Below are 6145 nucleotides of genomic sequence, written 5' to 3'. Positions count from 1 at the left end.
GCTCATTATTCCAAACTTAATCTCAAATTTGTGCAAAATATAGCTTTATGGATGAAAATTTTATTCCACTTCTTTGATTATAGAAATCCTTTTATAGTCCGATTGTTGCCATGTTTAATAGCATAGAATAGATGACAACAACTTATAACAGCCAAGAGCAATTCGACTCAAGAACCTTAACTAACAAATAAGATATTTTCACATATTATGTTAAGCTAAAAAAAAAACGAAAGTCTTTTGCTATTCATATTTATGAGAGGATCAACCACAAACAACTTTGTATTACAAATTCCACAACTCAATCACAACTTACAAGCCATAACGAAATACTACAAAAGGATTGATTTACTTTATTACGATATCAACCTGTGAGAGAATATTCGCTAACTTACAAAATAGTTGCCAGATAATGCAACCCCATAAGAAAAAATGACAAGATCACTCTTTGACAAAATAACGGCCTTGTTTGACAAGCAAGTTTTTTGCTTAGTTTGTTTACTACAAGTTTTTTAACAACTTTAGTTACAATAATATCAAAAAACTTCTCAAAATTTTTAAACTATGCACTTCAAAATATCCAAAAATTTACACATTTCAAAAAATTTTCTACAATTTTTACAGTAAGTTACAGTAAAATTTTAGACAAACATTCAAAAAATTTACTGCCAAACGAGGCCAACAATATCTAACTAATAAATTGAATAAGATCAACCGCTCATGTATGCATGAATTCTCTTAATCTCTAGACATAGGGCTTAGTTCTCGAGCACTTCTACATTGTATACAAGAAAAAAGTCAAGTTACTGTAGCAGCCATCTTTTTGACACATATATTGCATATATTTTTGACAAGTGGAATCTTGGTTATTTTAGCTAAATTTTTCCTTCCCTTTTTTGATTCAATTGGGCCAAAAGGATTAAAATATTTTTCTCCTTCAGAAAATTAACTCTATCTCTTATTCTTCTTCTTGACAACTACTATCATCCCTCACCTTTTTATTTTTTATTTTTTAAAACTAATCTAACTAAGAATGTTGCCATATTCTTTTTTCGTCGAGATGATTAGTTAGTTAGCAAAGAGAAGTCTTTATTATTTTTTTGATCCCATTTTACAATTTTCTTTCTTTTTTTCTTTATCTCTAATCTCTCATGTTTGCTCTAATTTTCGATCATAATGTTATAATCAACTGGCATTTATTTGTTAAATTTATAGGATGACATTGTTATTTGGTATTTTTTCATGGATAAAAGGTGCAATATTAAAATATGTAAAAAAGTCTTAGAATTCATTTCATACCAATGATAATCTTCTACGAAGAATAAAACAAAAATTCATTCTTTTCTTTTCTGCTTCCAGGATTTGATTTCTTACTTCACATTTTTTCCTTTTCTTTGTTTTTTGGTTATATTTTGTAATTATCTATAATTTTATGTATTTTTTTTAGGAGAAAAAATATATCTTGTGTGCTTCCACCAAAATAAATCAAGTTGGGCATTCCTCTACCTCTATTTTTCTCTGTTTCTTTCTTCTCCCCCCCCCTTGCAATTACCTTATGGTCTATTCAATTTAATTGAAAGATCCAATAAGATTTTGTATATATTTAAATCCAATAAGATTTTTTTCTCTATTTGGAGTAACTTATTTTTAAAAAACAAAATTTTCAAATACAATACTACACTAATACACAAACAAAACAACTTTAAAAAAAATATTTTATCCATATAATATATTAAAAACAACTCACAAATATATACAAAAAAATTTTAAAAATAGATTCTACAACATTTTCTACCTATCACCACCACCCACCACCGCCGCTACCACACCCTCCCAATCCCCACCCACTACTGCCACTATCCCCTCCCTCACACCCACCCACTAATGTCGCCACCCCCTCCCTCCCTCCCTCTTTCTCCTCCCCCTCATCCCTTCTTCCCCTTCCTTGTTTCTCCTCCCCCCCCCCGGTTGCCCTCCACCCCTAGAAGGTAGCAACCTTCTAGTCGCGATTTGGCCATGACTAGATCAAAGGGGAGAGGGGAGGGCTGATGGGCGGCTGGGAGGAGAAAGAGGGAAGGGGAAAAGGGAATGGGAGAAAGAGGAAGAAGGAGGGCGGTGATGATAGTAGGTGAGGGTAGGGGTGGTAGTGGTGGTGGTTGTCTCCCAAAAATCACAAAAAAAATTTACAGTAAAAGTTTTTCATATATACTATTACAGTAAAATATTTTAAAAACACCTTAAAAAACAGCTAATCCAAACGGAACCATTAATTTTTGTTTTTTTTAATTACTCAAGTGTTGTAGTATCAATTGGGTTGGCATACAAGGATTGTAGTTGGTGGTGGAAGTCACAATTGAGGCTTTTAGCCTAGATTTTGACTTGACAAAAAATTGTTAGAAAATTCAATTTTGATTAGAAAGATTTTTTGCAATAAAGAAAATGGTTCAGTTCTAATTTGTATATGTAGATCTGAAAACATAGCAATTCATATTTTTATCTAACCTTGCTATTTACATTCTGGAGCTACAGGATAATGTTGTCACCTTTAGGCGAGATTTAAATAGATGAACTAGTTTCTTCTATCAAAACAAAGAAAATGTGAGAGTTTATAGTCAACTGTATTGATGTTGAAGATTGTGTCATGTTTTAGTGACTTCCTAAACTTTTTCTCATTATTAAAGTATTGGAAGTAATATGACTGTTTTTGGTTTAGTTACAACTAAAACTATGCTGTTATTAATGCAGCAATGCACTTATAGTGTCTTAATTATCTCTCCTTTTTGGGTTTCATCATAATAGTGGTTCAAAAATCTTTATTCAAATCACAATAAATAAGGGGGTTGACTTCATAGATGGAATTTCTTTTCACAACAAATTTTGAGGGAAATTTTATTTATACTCCATATTTTGTTGATTGTACTCCTATTATAAATAAAAACTATGTGATAAAAATAATAGTGGAAGTGTGATTAATGAAAATGAGAGTTCAAATAACATTTGTTAATTTTAATTGTTTTGATGCTAGATTTTTCTCCTATATTTCTATTCATTCATCATGTACAAAAATAATTTGATGTTATGTGTTTGACTAAATTTTCAGGGGCCCAAGCTGTGCTTTGCATAGCTCAAGTACCTCTAGTTGTACTTAGAAAAAACTGATTATGTAATCAACTGAAGTTACCTTTTTGTTGATTTTGGATTTTAGGATTTTTGTCTATTAAAATGTCTAAGTGCCTAAATAAATAGTTGTACAAAATTCAAATCTAAAATCAGACAAAATGATCGACCAATAACAAGTCCATAGTAACGTAGATTCACAATTTTGACTCTACTCATGAAATGGATGCTTATGGGAGTTGACAATTCGAGCCAAAAAGAAAATCATGAAAAAGAATGCTAGGATTTCTATCATTTGGACTTTTATAGAGGTAGAAATGGAAAAGAAGAATATAGATTTTGACTGATATACTGTGACGCCTCCACTTTTTCCAACGGCGAACCCAAGGGTATCGGCGGGACGCTTGTCCAACTCTCGTCAGGACTCGGTACAATCCACAATTCAAAAACTCGGAATACTTCAAATAACTTCAATACATAATTAAAATATTTCAAAATATTTCACACTTACAATTATTTAGCTTTCAAACTTAAGTACAACCCAAAGGAATATATACTATAATTATCCACTATAATACAACTTTAAATTTTCAAAAAAAAACTATCTAGTACTATTCACGAGCACTCTTGGTCTCGAATCCTGTTAAAAAAAACAAAAACGTGGGATGAGCTACACAGCCCAATGAGGTTCCAAGACACTCTAGCAGTTCTAATAAATCAAGTAATTTAGTATACCACATGTATGGTTCGGGTTGCACGTTGGCTCATGAACATGAGACAATTATTATTATACGAGTATTTTGAACATATCACAGGTATGACACATTAACATGAGACAATTATCATGGTACGAGTAATTTGAACATGTCACAGGTATGGTACATTAACATGAGACAATTATCATGGTACGAGTAATTTGAGCGTGTCACAAGTATGACACAAGATTTGCACGTTGGTACATTTGCATGAAATAGTTATCTCTATGTAAAATAAACACACATTGAAGGATATGGTGTTCCAGTGGAACCATATCGGTCATCTGCACCTTATAACTTCCGGATCCCCTCGGTTTGTTTGGCCATCACCTTATCCCTCCAATGGTAATACTCGAGTATACCGAAACGGTGTCCCAGGGTTCCAACCTACCCGACTGAACCCAGTCCTGACTCGAGTAAGTTAGTAACCAAGGGCAGAGCCCAATTCAACTTAGAGCTTACAACATGCACAACTAATCAAGTAAATTGGTGAATGGTAAAAATTTATCCTTTTAGTAGGTTGATTGAGATAAAGTACACACTCGCCTTAAAACGGTGGCCAATTTCATGTGAACATGTAATTTACGATAATCAAGTAATCAAGTAAGCGGGTAATCAAGTAAATTGCTAAACGGTAAGTAATTACGGTTAACGGTTAAGTAATCATGGTTAATTGGTAAACATTTATCATTTTAGTAGGCCGCCATTGGCCGTCTCCCACTTTTACCACTTAAGAGTCGAGAAGATTCACTCCGATCGACTTATGCAGCCATCGCATAATTAATCATTAAAATACTTCACGTAAATATGCAATTCAAGTATTTCATGTCGAGTAATTCAAGTATACCTTACTTAAATATGCATGAGTTGTTGGTAAATATTAACATTGTTAGCACTTAAATTAATGATTCATGGAATATAGCATGTCATGACTTATTCAAATTACATACTTCCTATTAGGAACATTTCACCTATTCAAACAGTGAGTAAGTACTCAACAATAAAAGTTGTTTAGCGTCCACTTCGACTTCCTCTGAATGTCTCCTGAGCGCCTGAGCAAATACCATCCAATATTATACACTACCACTTAGAACACCGACTTATCAAAGAAAAGTTATTACTAGTTTACAATCTAAGGAGAATTTCATGAATGACCTTAATTATTATAATCGAGGCTCCGGGAAATGAGTTTAAAAAATACAAGAGAAAGAAATCTGAATTTTGCCTTTGTTGAAATCAAGTGCTAAAACGGATTCTAGCAATTATCGGAGGAAAATGGAGGGTTTGAAACCCTCAATTTTGACTGGGAATTGCCTTCTGGGATCAAGAAAGAAGACATTGATACTGAAGTTTTACCGGGTCTTACAATGCTTAAGAAAAATGATCTGCTACTTGTCGCAAAAAATGTGTGTGCGCAGCAAGTGTCAAGTTCTGGCATCTAAATACTTGGGACCATGTATTCTTTGCTGTGGAACTTCCTTTTTTTTTCTTCCCTTCTTATGTTTAGTTTCTTTTGTGACTTGCTTCTAGTCATATAATTATATTCAAGGGTCTGTTTGGAACATAAGTTTTTTGATTACGAGTTTTTTTAAAAACTTTAATTACAATTATCTCAAAAAACTCTACAAATTTTTTAAAAATGCATACCACAAATGCCCAAACACATACCAAAAAATTTTCCCTTCTTTCTTCTTCTACCTCCCCACAACTCATTCTTCCACCACCTCCACCAATAGCCGCCGCCGACCGCCACTCCACCGGCGCTAGCATCAAGGCCCGATGACTCTTCTTCTTTTTTTTCCCCTTTCTTTCCTTTCTCCCCCTCTCTCTTTCTCTCCTCCATCTTCCTCCTCTCCTTCCTCCCCCCTCCCCTAAAACCTTGTATAATAGTATAGGAAAATTATGTGGATAAATATAAAAATCACAAGAGATTAAAGTGAATATTTATACAAATTATAAGGGTGTTATATGGATATTAAGACTTTATCACATGTTCTTTTAAAATGTGTTTGGTATAAATGCTGTAATTGGTTGTACATTCCGTTTATTTTCTACTTTACAATTTACATAAAACCACGAGGGTTATATGACTATTTTAAAACTTTAAGAGGTTTATCTAGTATTATGTAAATCTGCATTGAGGGTAATAAGTAATTTATCCTATATTTCATAAGAGATGGGCCTTTTAATATCCGTGACTAGGTCCAAGCCATCTACATAGATTGGCTTGGTTTGATATGGGGGTCCAAAAAACTAAGCCCAAGTTAAAATGGGCT

Source organism: Coffea eugenioides, unplaced genomic scaffold (genome assembly GCF_003713205.1).
Source record: "Coffea eugenioides isolate CCC68of unplaced genomic scaffold, Ceug_1.0 ScVebR1_1755;HRSCAF=2664, whole genome shotgun sequence".
Taxonomy (NCBI): Eukaryota; Viridiplantae; Streptophyta; class Magnoliopsida; order Gentianales; family Rubiaceae; genus Coffea; species Coffea eugenioides.
The sequence above is the reverse complement of the archived record's forward strand: the minus strand, read 5'-3'. Positions refer to the sequence as shown.